This window comes from Camelus ferus, chromosome 1 (genome assembly GCF_009834535.1).
Source record: "Camelus ferus isolate YT-003-E chromosome 1, BCGSAC_Cfer_1.0, whole genome shotgun sequence".
NCBI classification, from domain to species: domain Eukaryota; kingdom Metazoa; phylum Chordata; class Mammalia; order Artiodactyla; family Camelidae; genus Camelus; species Camelus ferus.
In genome coordinates this window covers 34,340,398-34,353,624 of record NC_045696.1, presented here as the reverse complement: position 1 = coordinate 34,353,624, position 13,227 = coordinate 34,340,398, and the positions used below count along the sequence as shown (strand labels likewise).

The 13,227-nt window shown below is 39.3% G+C and overlaps 1 long non-coding RNA gene across 1 annotated transcript in view; it reads right to left on the bottom strand.

The window, feature by feature from the left end:
• The window catches only part of LOC116663056, an 85,718-nt gene extending 75,295 nt beyond the window's left edge, over positions 1-10,423 (bottom strand). The window contains exon 1 of the long non-coding RNA XR_004319100.1: positions 9,930-10,423. This is a non-coding gene — a long non-coding RNA (uncharacterized LOC116663056). The remainder of the gene's footprint in view (positions 1-9,929) is intronic.
• Between the last annotated feature and the right edge of the window lie 2,804 nt (positions 10,424-13,227).

Here is a 13,227-nt window from a genome sequence, read left to right as displayed (position 1 = left end):
CATGGAACAAGTATCAACAAAGTGGAAAATTTGCAACATATGACAGACAAAGCTTTGGAAAACATAAACATGTCTACGGTAATATGAGCAAAGAGCACTGACAGATAATTCAAAAATGAGAAATTCAAATAATCGTAAAATTTTAAAAATTATACTCAACCTTATAGGTAATCTAAAAATATATCAATATCAACAAGAATTGAGATACATAATTTTGGCTAACAATTCCACAAAATTTTAAAAATTTGATATAATATTCAATTCTTGTGAGAATGTTGTGATAGAATTATGGATATTTTTGTTCTTTAAATATTTTTATATATTAATGTTTTCAACAATGAGGAAAATATTATTAGAATAAAATCACATTTTTGTATATTAGAAACATCTATAAAATGAGTAATATGAAAGAAAACACTTTTTAGTTTTAAGTGTAAATTTTGCAATTCATTTTTGTTTTAAAATTAACAATGAAAATGGTAAAATTCATCTTAAAAAACGAACCCAAAGGAGGATGTAGTTTCTTCTTAAATATTTTAGGATTAAAGGGCAACATACGTAGTTAGAAGATGACTGGACTGAACTGAAATGTGGATCTGTGCCCCCTACTTCCACTATTTATGAGCCCCCAGCTATAGGACAAACCACTTAGAATCAATTTCCTGTTCCATGAAATGAGGATAATCATTCCGGTCCAAGTGTGAAGATGAAATGTAATAATACATTGGAATGCAGTGGTAAAAACTATCAAACAGTTCGTTCTCATGCCATTATGAGTATACCCACGAAATTAGGTAAAGTTTAATTTTGTTAATTATTCTTCTACTTATTTACTCAATTAGTTTGTATCTAGGAAAGAGTATTTCTTCTCTCATTTAGTGAGGTCCAATATCACTCTTGTATGCTACAGATAATCATAAATTTATTTACTCAGAAAGCTCCTACTTCTGTACTGTTTCACTATGAATCCTACATATCGGCATCTTACATCAAATTAGATGTTTTTCTGAACGACTGTTCCAACGTGTGACACTGTTTCTAAGGTAACCTCCTTTAGCCAGTGCAGAATTATTGCCTATCTACAATTTTACAATGGTGTGGTGCATTTACATGCTTTAAAAAAAGTGCAGCACTCTGTACAGCTTCTCTGCACTTAGGTCCTGAAGTAGCAATGATGTTCAACAGAAGACTGTAGATACTCTCAGTGAAAGGGTAGATCTGGGCGGGTATAGACAGAAAGAAAACTTGCATAGATTTGAACTAACTCTTGGTAAACTTCTTTAGGACAAAAATGAAGTTTGTCAGGATTTTAACCATTCATTTGAAAGCCCTTTCCAGGATTATGACTATGAAGGGAAGAATATTAGTTTCTCTCTTCTGATCTCTTATAGGGTTGATGACGGCTGGTTGAACCTAATCAGGTAAGAGGGGAAAAGATCCACAGAAGAATTTGACAGAAAATGGTTATTTGAGCATTTGAAATCCAGATTCCTTTTTTCAAAACAGAACGTCCCAGATGATACAGTCTCTAGACTTTAGTTATGAAAGGTAAGAATAGAGAGCTCCAGTGCTTTTATTTTAACTAGAAATATAAAGATTGAAGGGTCTTTGCCTTGTCAAGCACAACTGCCAAGATCCTAAAGAACAGCTAAAAGATGCCTTGAATTATTAGTCCTGTGTTGCAGTGGCTGCACTAGGTAATCTGTAGACAGAATGTTGAAATGACCACTTTCCAAATCTGGAACTCATTATTTCAAACATTATTTAATAAGAAGCTATGAAAATATGCAACTAACCTATTCATTGTTACTTGTACCACAAAATTAAGTCATCCTTGCTTGTAAGATGAGACAAATTAATCTTTTCCTGAAATGATCTTAGCTATTAATGAAGTAGTCAGGAATCTTGCATGCTATGGTAATTAGAAAACAAAATCATATGTACTTTTCAAAATATCACAAATGCCTCAAAAAAGCAAAATAGTATAAGGCAAACACATAATTATAAAGTTAGGGCTTTTGATGGCTAGGGGTTTGTACATAACCACGACTGATTGAATGTATATACAGTTTCTACTTAAATAAAACATCTATCTCAAAAAAGATTTTATTCCATAAATTCCCATTATGAGTATGTTAATAACACTGATATATATATCAGTGTTATAATATATATAAATATATATATTTATAAGATGGAGAAATAACACAAAAATAGAAAATGTTTATGTTGAACTGGACCCAAAGACTTCCATATCTTGGATAAAGTTGAAAGTTAAGCATTTGCAAAAGGTGAATGAGTATCAATAACTCTTGATTTAATTGAGATAATTCTGTTCAATATTAGTTGACATTGTTTTGAAATAGATGAAAAGACTGATACAAGGAAAATGTAACCACACATTGTCCATTTAAAAAAATAGAAATGACTTACAGCAATGTCAATACACACTGCATAAAAAATTAAGATAGCTGAGCACTTAATCGGGTTACTGAGTGAGGTTATATAATTTTCTTACCTTGAGGTTTTATTATATAAGAAAAATAGCCATCTGTCTTGGAGATTGTGGGTACAGAGGATTATTAAGAAGCTTCTCTGAGTTATTTTGCCTTTTAATTTTATGAGATGGTTTGAAAGAGTGAAATGCCATAGAGCCACCACTGAATAGAGAAACAGAAGTTTTTGAGGTGATTTTTAGAAAATCACTTCTACCCAAGGGTATCTGTGAAGAGTTTGGTGTCACAGCTTGTTTATAGGAGCTCTTACCCCAGGCAACACAAGAGTCTGAGATGCCCTTTGATGCCCTTTGTACCAAGCACTATGGTTCCTTCAGTCTCGAGAAATAGATTAAAAAGACTCAACTCTTGCTTCCAAGGACTCATTGGTCTAATGGAGAGAAGAAAAATGTAAATAACTAAAATATAATACAGCATGGTAAGTGTAGCATGGAAGCTTGCAAAAGGTCCGTAACTAATGGACGTTAGGGGGTTATTTGTTGGCTAAGAAAGGGGTCTGGAAAGGAAAACAAATAAATATGCATTTTGGCAACTGACTAAGAATTTGCCAGATGGAAGAAAGGCTATTCAGAGCTAAGTGAAGAACAGAAGAAAACTGCCCTGTCAGGTAAGTGTGAGTCGTTCCCTGTTGCTAAAGCATAGCTGCAGGTGGGCAAGGTGAAGTGGCAGGAAGTAAATAGGAACAGAAATTCAGAAACAGGAGGCTGGGAGACTGAGTTACATGGCTTGGCTTGTTCCCAGAAGGAACCGGGGAGCCACCAAAATATGGGATAGAAATCTATAAAATTAATTAGGTGAGACGGGTGAGGGGAGTGCAAATGATTTATGGGGGCAGGGCTAGATCCAGGGAGATGAGGCTAAAGGTTTTTTAAGAGCCCAGGTCACGCATATTGAGTTATAGTAAGTAGATGGATGATCAGGAAGGTAGATTCAAGAGACCCATTGCATTGACTAAATTTGGCTGGGTAAAGAAAAAAATTTAAAAAAAAAAAAAAACCTGGAAGTTACTCTAATGGGATATGGAATATAATAGGCTTAAACATTTAGTGGAGAAAGAAGATGAATTTAATTACGAACCTGTCGATTGAAACTGGAGGTCATTTATCTGTTCTTATGGTGATCTCCAGGTTCTGTACCTTAATGGGGAGGTTTGAGCTAGATATGCAGAAGAGAGGGGCATTTTCCTAAGTTCAAGTTCCACTGGTACTACCCCACATGACTTTACTTCTACTGGGTCATGACATTAAATAACACTGTGTCACATAGTGAGGAATTGATTCCCTTTCCAATTTTCTTTCCCTTTGGGTTGACCCTTTGAGAGAGTTTCAGTTTGGTAAAAAATTGTTTTTACTTCTGCTAATCTCCCTTATAAGTCTTAGGCTCAAGGCAATAAATATCTGATTAAAATTTAATAACATCACCATTTTTTGCTATACTCCTTTTTTTACAAAAAAACCATTGCCTCTTACTTGAGGCAGTAATATTGACTTTCTGTTAAAAACAGTGGTAAGAATTTTATATTTACTTATTTATTTTAAGATGTGATTCAATTTAAAGAGAAATTATGTAAAGAAGAAATAATGTGATATGAAGGTACAGAAAAAAATCATGAAGGTAGTTTGTGTTGTTATGACTTGAATACATCAAAAGAGGATCCTTAGTGGACGATACCAGAACTGAGATTCATCCTCACATTTGGAATAACTAGGTCTATCAAGTCATTTGGAGGTAACTAAAACCACAGTTACTAATGGAATTATTACTTTATAGGAAGGTCTAGGAAAGATTTCTTATTCCCGTGGATGGGATTCAGTGAGTCGGTTAATTGCCAAAAATTATCTGCAAATATTTGCACTTATGTGAATTTTTTTTTCCCCTGGGAAGAGATACCATAGTTGTTTGCTGACTTGTTTGTTTTTAGATTCTCATAGGGATCTTTGACCAAAAGAGAATAAGAAAAAAATGGAAGTGAGTAGATAGGAGAACTAAGGATGAACAGTGGAATAGGATCACCAAATAAGTGAAGAAAATTCAAAGATACAGGAAGTGGACAAAGAGAGTCACTGACTTTCTTCAAGAAGAGGAAGGTATCTTTGAGTTTAAGGGAAGAAAAGGCATGAGCAGTTAATGGTTACTTTGTCAAATGCCCCTCTGTAGGTCAACAGGCTATAAGATTTCAATGATCAGTAACCTCTGATTTAATAATAGTATGATCACTGCCAGAGCAGTTTCATGGAGTGATGGGGGTAGAAGCCAGACCGTGGGAGGAGAGGAGTTAAGGGGAAGGGAGGAGATGGCGATAAGAAATAAAAATTACTTTTTTCCTAGAAGCTGGTTGAGTAAAGGAGGAATGAATAGGAGACTAGATATAGGGGATGTTCAGGATCATGAGAGACCTTTCTGCTTGCTTAAACATGGGAATGATATGATAAGTATAACATACTTAAATGATGAAGTCATGAAATTAAGAAGAGTTTAAAGTTGCAGGTGATAAAAGAATGGTTTAAGATGCAAGGTTTGGAGTGCGGCAGTTGTGAGATCCAGAGCAGAGAGGGAGGTCAGCTTGACTACAGGTTTGGAAGGAAGGAGAGCAGGTGAGCAGATAAATACACAGGAGTTAGAAGTAGTAAGGAAGCTTCATTTCTGGGAGAGTCTGAATTCCCAGTAAAGAATTATCCTGAAAGTGAGGAGGCAGAGACAGTTTTGAAAAGAGTAGCAAGCTGTGTTATAGCTGCTAAGGGAACAAGAGAGGATGCCCACCACCACCGAAAAAAAGGCTTAAAAAAAGATACGATGAGAAGTTGAGTGTCCAAATGGCACGAGAACTGACTTTACAGTAGTGTCAATTTAGAATAGTTTATTCTGATGTCCTAGGCAGTACTTCGCTTTAGGAATGTAGGAAGCTGACCAAAGGACTGATGCAGATCTGGGGGTTTGAGGGAAACGGTTCCTGATCAACCTAGTTCCACTCCTGACTAATTTCTGTAATTCATCTTTACCGACTATTAAGGGGCTTTGCTCCCATAGTTGTATTTTTTTTTCTTTAATCAATTTTTCCTTCTGTCTAGCTCATTCTCACTGGTCCAATTCCATCATTAAAGCTCCCATTTTAAAAACAAATCTCCGTGTCCTGCTCCAGCTAATTTTAATCCTTTTCTTGAAGAAGTTATTTTATACAGAGTATTCCCTTCCTCACATCCCGTTCTTCCTTTTGTACCATTACTTTACAATACTTTTTAAAAGTATTTTTCAGATTTATGTATAAAAACTTATTTAAAAGTTCGAATAGCTTATCTATATCTATATAATTCAAAGGTATTAAAGTCTATACAAAATTTAATCTCCCTCCCAATACTGTACCCTACCACCCACTTTCTCTCCCTGTAGGTAACCACTATTACCCATTTTTTGGCATATACTTTCATAAATAGGCTCATTTTCTTTATTCCTTAATAAATGATAACATATCATGCACAATGCATTGCAACTTTTCCTCTTTAATATACTCTGAAGATCTTTTCCTATTAGTACATAGAAATCTGCCTTAAAAATTGTAGCATCTAGATAATGTTCCATTAAATATATGCACATAGTTTATTTTGCGTTTCTCCTATTTACAGGTGTTTATTGTTTTCATTGTTTACTTACATAAAAAGCTACAAGAAGTAACTTTAAACATACATTATTTTTCAAAAGTGCAGGTATATTTGTAAAATAAATCCCTAGGATTAGAATCATTAGGTCACCAGTCTTTGTTCAGTCCTTATCGGTCAATCTTTTCTCACCACCGTTTCAACTGAAATAGCTCTTATCAAGGTCAAGTAAAATTTCAAAGCAATTCTTTACCCTCATATAATTTAACTCTCCCACAGCACTGGACATAGCTAATGTCCTCCCTCTTAAAAATACTTTCTTCTTTTGGTTTCCATGATATTATACCCTTCTGTATTTCCTCCTATTTCACTGATTGCTACTCCTCGGTTTCCTTTTCTGGCTCCTATTCTTTTCAGTGTCCATATTTTAGGCTGTTCTAGAGCTCTTTTCTCAGACTGATCTTTTAAATTCATTCTCTCCTTTAATCAATTCATAAAGTCCCGCTGTTTAAATACCATTTATATACTGATGACTCGCACATTTTTATCTCCAACTCTAACTTTTCCCTTGAGCTCTGTCCCAACTACCTTGCTGATGCCTGCACATGAATGTCTAATAGGCTGCTCAAAACTTAACTGCTTCTCCTTAGTCTTCCCATATCTGTTGGTGGCAACTGCATTCTTCCAGCTGCTCTGGTCAGAAATCTAATAAGCATGAGCCTTGATTTCTTTCCTGCTGTCAACAACTACATTTAATCCATCAAAGTCTTGTCACCTCTACCTCCAAATATAACCAGAATTTGGCCACTTCTCATTATTTCCATGGATATCACTCTGGTTAAAGAAGAGGCTAAGAAACCCTAGTAGCCTCTTAACAGGAAGCCTTCTTGCATCTGCTCTTGTCTTTCAAGAGATCATCTTGACACAACTGCAAGAGGATCCTGGTAAAATAGTCTCCTACTAGAAATGCTTTAATGGCTTCCAATTGTACAGAGAAGAAAATAGACACTTATATATACCGTGGGCTAAGAGGCCACATATCACTTCTGAGAGAAGGAAACACCACTAGGGAATTGAAGGTATTATCAGGTCAACACAGTCCTTCTGCTTTAATACTTGTATACACTCACTGATATAATTTCTGCCTATTTACATTCATTCCTAGGCTCAGAAACATTTCTCTTTGTACCTTTTCAAGTGGAAGTAGTAGTTTCTGTTACAGATGCCAATTCCAAGCTTCCCTACTGCACTTCAAGGGTTCTTGACTGTTAGAACAGAAGTTAGTTATTTCTGGTCTAAACTAAAGCTGAGGGAATGGAAAGCAAGGTTTCTCACTGTGGGGCATAGGACTGTGGTTCTGTATCAGATCACTACAGACGTGTCTCTAGGGGTTTCAGGACTCCATCACTTAAGAATTATTAGTGTTTTCAGTTAATAACAATCAGATAGCAACATACTGCATCTCATTTCCTGTGCTTCAAACAGCATTCTTCCCACCTCTTAAATTACCATGTCCATGTTTTTGTACATAAGCCATTTATTACTAGTACACTAGAAAGTACCCTTCAAAAATCTTTTAAATAATTTCAGTAATAGTTAATCAAATTCAAAAGGACCACATTTATTAGATAAAAATTCGAACTATCACTCCTCTCATTTCCCATTAAGAATTAAGTTACAGTTTTGCAAGTCTTTGGAAAGAGACATGAACCCAACTTAAAATTAAAACAAACAAACAAAAATTCTAAGAAAGGTGGGTGTGTTGTATAATTCTTATAAGCAGCTTTATGGTAGTCTTTATAAGAACAGCATGCTTAAAAACTTCACTGATGTAGTTTAGTAACCTATTTATGTATTTAAAACAATGAAAAAGCTGGCTTTGTAAATGTGCTAGTATTGCTTAATCCCAGCCATCTATCAAACTTGCCTAAGGAGGTAAAGTAGCAACAACTGTATCATTCCTTAAACCTTCATTCCAAGAGATCTTTATATACCATTAAAACAGAACAATCCCTTCATATACCTTAGGCTCATCAGCTCTGTAATAAGCCTCAGTGGATAAAGCTTGATAAATGATTCATACTCACCAAAGGAAGTGTGGGAAAACATACTACAATTTCTTGGACAAAATAAGTAAACTAAGTTATTTTTATATCTGTGAACTCCTAGACTAATACTAGGTAAGTTTAAGTATAATGTTTGTTCTACAAACCTCTGAGTTTAATGAAAAATCTACCCAAATCATAGAAACACTTCCGATTGGAAACAGCGAAACTTCATTATCAAGCCTGACCTTGAGACACATTTGCATGGGGTCGTGGGGAGCAAGAACTCCACTTTCCTTGGAGGAAACACAATATGATGACACTCGAAACTGCTTCTGAGTTTGAAGAAGGAGAAAGGGGAAGAGAAGGAGGAACAGCATCTGCGAGCCCAGAGGGATGACAGAGTCTTCCTTAGGTTTGCTTTGGCTGTTGACACTCCCACCCCCTCAGTGAAAGCCAGCTAAGAGTCTAGCCCACATCCCTCAACTAACACAGAGACAACTCGGTGCACACAACTCTGTGTTAACACAGGGGCATCTTAAACTTAAGAATCATTAGATTGCTGATCACCAAATCAAATGTCAAAGAATTGTATGGAAATAGAACCAGAGTGAAACCCATTTTGAATGTGTCTCAGTTTCCTGGATTTTGGTATAGCACACCCCCTAAAATTTAATCAAACTGCAATAACATAGATATTCCAGAAAAACTGAGGGAATGGGGCGGGTGACGCTCCCTGCTTATGTCATCTTAAATGTTCATTTAACAAATCAGCTTCACTATATTCCAATCGTCAAGGTGCCTGGAACGTACTTCACAAAGCAGAAAAAGAAGTCTCAAGGTTTCTTCCAAAGTGCATGGCAGTGCACCTTCTGTTCCCATCCAGTGCCCTATCAGGGGTCACTTCTTTTATGCAAATGTAAATAACCCAAAACCCAAATACAGCATTTGAGGCACCCAAAATGCTAATCACCGTAGGTATTCTTCCTCAGCTCCTCCATTTTATTCCTTTACTTTCTGAGCACACAGATGCGGCTCTCCCAGCCCCCTTGGGGACAGGAACCTTGAGGATGAACGCTCACTCGAATCCCCTTTTCCCCTTTGCTCAACCGCCCTTCTAAAGAGAAGGGTGCCTTCCTTCCATGGGCAAGACCCGAAGCAGACATTACGATTGCGAGGTGGAAGCTCTCTCCTGCCCTTTTACCTCATGGGTTCGTACCCTCGGGAAATTAAGTTAGAAAACTGCTGCTTTTTTCCTGATCTATGCCTCCGTCAGGTTCCTCACATTTCTCTAATCATTGCCTCAGAATCCTCCCCAGATCCAACAGAGGGATGGATTCGAAGGCTGTCCTGTCCTTCTAGGGATGGATTCTGGCCCCCTCTCTCTCCACCACAGCAGCTCCTCAAGGCAGGAGCGCCGGGAGTCTGCCCCGAGGTGGGGTGTGGCGGGCTCGGATCGCCACCCCTCACCCCAGAGCCGGGCCGGACCCCTCCCTTCCTCCCACCCTGGACCACCTGCTCCGCCCTGGACCACGCCTGCTCCCCGCAACTTCAGCCCGGAGGAGCAAGGGTGTAGAGGAAGTGCGAAAGGACGATTCTTGAATTCCAGAGCTGCCCCTTCGTCCCCAAAGAAGTGAGGGAAAAGAATTCGGCTCCAAGCCCGCAGGGTTTCCCGGCCCTCCCGCCCAGAGCTGCCCCCGCGCCCCTTCCCCACCCGCGCGCCGGCCGCCGGCGCGGCGCACTCTCCCTCGGAGGACGCGGAGCCACACACTCACCGAGAGCGCTCCCGCAGCAGTCCGGGGCAGGAAGCCGGACCCCCAGCCGGGCGGCGGGCCGGCGGGCCGGCGGGCCGGCAGGGGCTGCGGTGCGGGGTGCCGGCCGCCGCGGGGTGGAGAGCGGCGTGCCCGGGCTGCTCTCGCGGCCGCGAGCTGGCTGCGCGATGCGGGACTCGGGCGCCGTGCCGGGGCGGTCCGGAGCGCGGGCGGTCAGACGCCCCGGCTCTCTACCTCCCCAAACACTCCTCTCTTTTTGCCTTCATCCCCTCCTGCTTTCAACACTCCTTTCTCATCTCGCTTCTCTCACTTTCCCCCCTCCACCCTCGTCTCAGCCTTCTCCTTTCCCTTCCACTGATGCGTGGAGAAGGGCGGGGGAGGGAAGAGTCCCGTCTCTTTAACTTGAGTGATACCTTGGAGATTATCTGTTCATAGAATCTGAAAATGACGTGAATAACCTTTCTGAAAACATCTAAAATAAGACGACTTATGTCTCCTTTTCCTTTTCTAACCTTTGCGTCTCCTTCTCCGTAGCTCTTTTTACCCGGTTGGGTGGCTAGGAAAGAGCTGAGGTACGGAAAGCGAAGAGGGAGTAATTGGGGGCGGTCTTCGGAAGTGGGCCTGCAAACCAGTCGCTGAATGGACCGAGTTCTCTATATCCACAACTTCACAAAGCAGGCATGTCCTGAAAAAGAATTGAGGTAGAGGGCGAAAGGAGAAGGGAGATACGCGGGGTAATGGGGCCAGGATTTAGTTAAGGCTTTAGTCTAAGGCATCACTTAGAGATTTACTCTTTAGATAGTTGGAATACATCTGCAGTGTTTTGACCTAGATTTGACCTTGAGAAAATACTTGACCTTTATTGTTCATGGCCTTTTCAGATCAATGACTCATAGCCCAGTAGACTGAGTCCCTTCAGCTCCAGCCTATGAGAACTAGACCTGCTTTGACTGATCCTAGAAACTTGAGTGCTTCTTGGAAGCAGGACCCTATGAGGCCTTCCCAGGGTAGACCCCACATCCCCACCCCATGTCCTCCACTTGCCCCTTGTCTGTAGAAAAACTAGCCCCCTAGGCTTTCCCCAAGTTAAAAAAAAATAAATTTAATCAGAGAAGTGAGAAAATACAGAAAGAATGGAGAACAGTCAAGCAAAACAAAATAGTAATGGTTTAGCCATTAAACAAAGTCAAGGACCTTTAGTACCTCCTCAAGGGCTGTAGATAAAATTCTGAACCATATCCTTTGAGCTGTTTTGCAGTTACTAAAACCTCCACCAGGTAGAAGTTAATTGTATGCTGCCCATAGACACACAGACCCCAGATGAATTGAAACCAGAAAGTTGATGCTGTTGACTCTCAATTGCCTTACCACCAACCAATCAAAAGGATGTCCACCAGCTGATCACAGTAACCCACAACCTCTCTCCTTCACCCTTGTCTTTAAAAACCGTTCCCTGGAAGCCATCAGGGAGTTTGGAGTTTTGTAGCATTAGCTGCCTGGACTCCCTGCTTGGTGCTCTGCAATATCTGCTACCCTTTCCTTTACCACAACCCAGTGTCAGTAGATTGGCTTTACTGTGAGTAGAGGGGTAGACCCAAATTTGATTCTGTAATAGAAGGTGTCAGTTTTCCAGCACTGGAAGAGTTCGCCAATGTTGGGACAGATGTTTTGTATGAAGCAACACCCCCATAATCCACCAGTGGACCCACCCCAAGACATAGTTTACCCTGGATCTGACTATCCCAGATCCTTTCTCACCAAAAGGAACTCCTGTCATTGAAAGCTGCTTTCTGTTCTCCCATCTCACAAAACTTTCTGCCATTCAAAGATGATCTTCTATAAATGCTTCTCATAGACTAAACATGTATTTTCCAGCCCATCTTTCTTCTCTTGTTGAGGTCATCCTTGCTCTCTGACATCATATATTTAAATGAGATCCTATATATAAAACACTAAACATAATGCTTGTCATTTAGTACTCAAGAACTGTTAGCTGAACTTTTACAGGTAATGATTTTGGATCATCATTAGCATTTACTTCACGTTTTTACTCTCCCACATAATTCTTAAATCTTAATTCCCTGTGTCATAATTTGCTTGGTCCCAGCCCTGGTCTCATAAATATCTGACTATGTGGCTATGGCTCTTCATTTATGAGAGCAGAGTGAAAATAATGCCAGAGTAAGTTAAGATTTATAACTTTCCTAATAGAACACAGTAATTTCCCTAGAAGATATGACATTGACCACCCTGATTTTACACTTGTACCCAGAGTAATTTGTAACAAATCTTGTAGATGACAGCCATGGAGAGAGTCCAAGGTTATATCAACTCAACAAACAGATCAGGAATGTATGTACTTTCTACACAGAAGGATGTTTCTGAATGCCATGTGTGGACTTGTGCATTTGGAGCTAACAATTCTGTAGTATATCTGGGGGGGGGGTAGATTGTATTCAGTGAAGATGCGTGAAAAATCTCACCTATGATGTAAAGGCGACGTAAGTTTTCAGATGCTTCTGCTATTGCTAGTGCAGCGAACAAATTTACTTAGGCATCAGTAACGAAAACGCACCTTGCAGGCTGCAATAAGTCACTGTGCCCTAGAGATACTCCACTTGCTATTCAGTGCACAGACACTCGACCCAGCAGGCAAGACCCAGTCGCAACACTCAGCCAGGGTCACTCTGAGTAAGTAGAGGGTGAGTAACTGGGCTGCTTCTTTAGATAAGTTACTACATTTTAAAATCCTGAATCTCAGTGAGAAAGAGGCCAGAATCTCAGTCAGTTTTAAGTTCACAGCTTTAAAACTCTTTAGGATGAATTAAGTTATCACAAACAGGTTCTTTCCAAAGAAAGCTTAGATAAAAGATCCAGAAAGCATCAGTGCTTAAAGGTCTTGTTTATTGTTTTTCTTACATATGTGGGGACAAATGTACTAATAGGCAAGAAATTAATAGTCTATTTCTTGATCTTTTGTCAGAAAGGAATTTTAATTAAATTATACTACTTTGATAATATTGAACTTAGTTAAGACTAAGTTGAAGTTCCCTTGTTTCTTTCAATTAAGCTGACTGCACTAAGATAACTGTAAAAGTGCAAAATTAATGAAAAAGCTGGAAAGTTGTGAAAGGATGTAAGTAATGTAGACAGGACACAAATACTGTGGGCCTAAATTCTGTAACCTTTCCTTAATGGCTATGTTTTCCTTGAGTTATTTGGCTAACTACAGAAGATTAACTTGCCCTCATAAACCTCACAAGTAAGATCCACTGACTCATTCCATGACATCAAAAAGTCA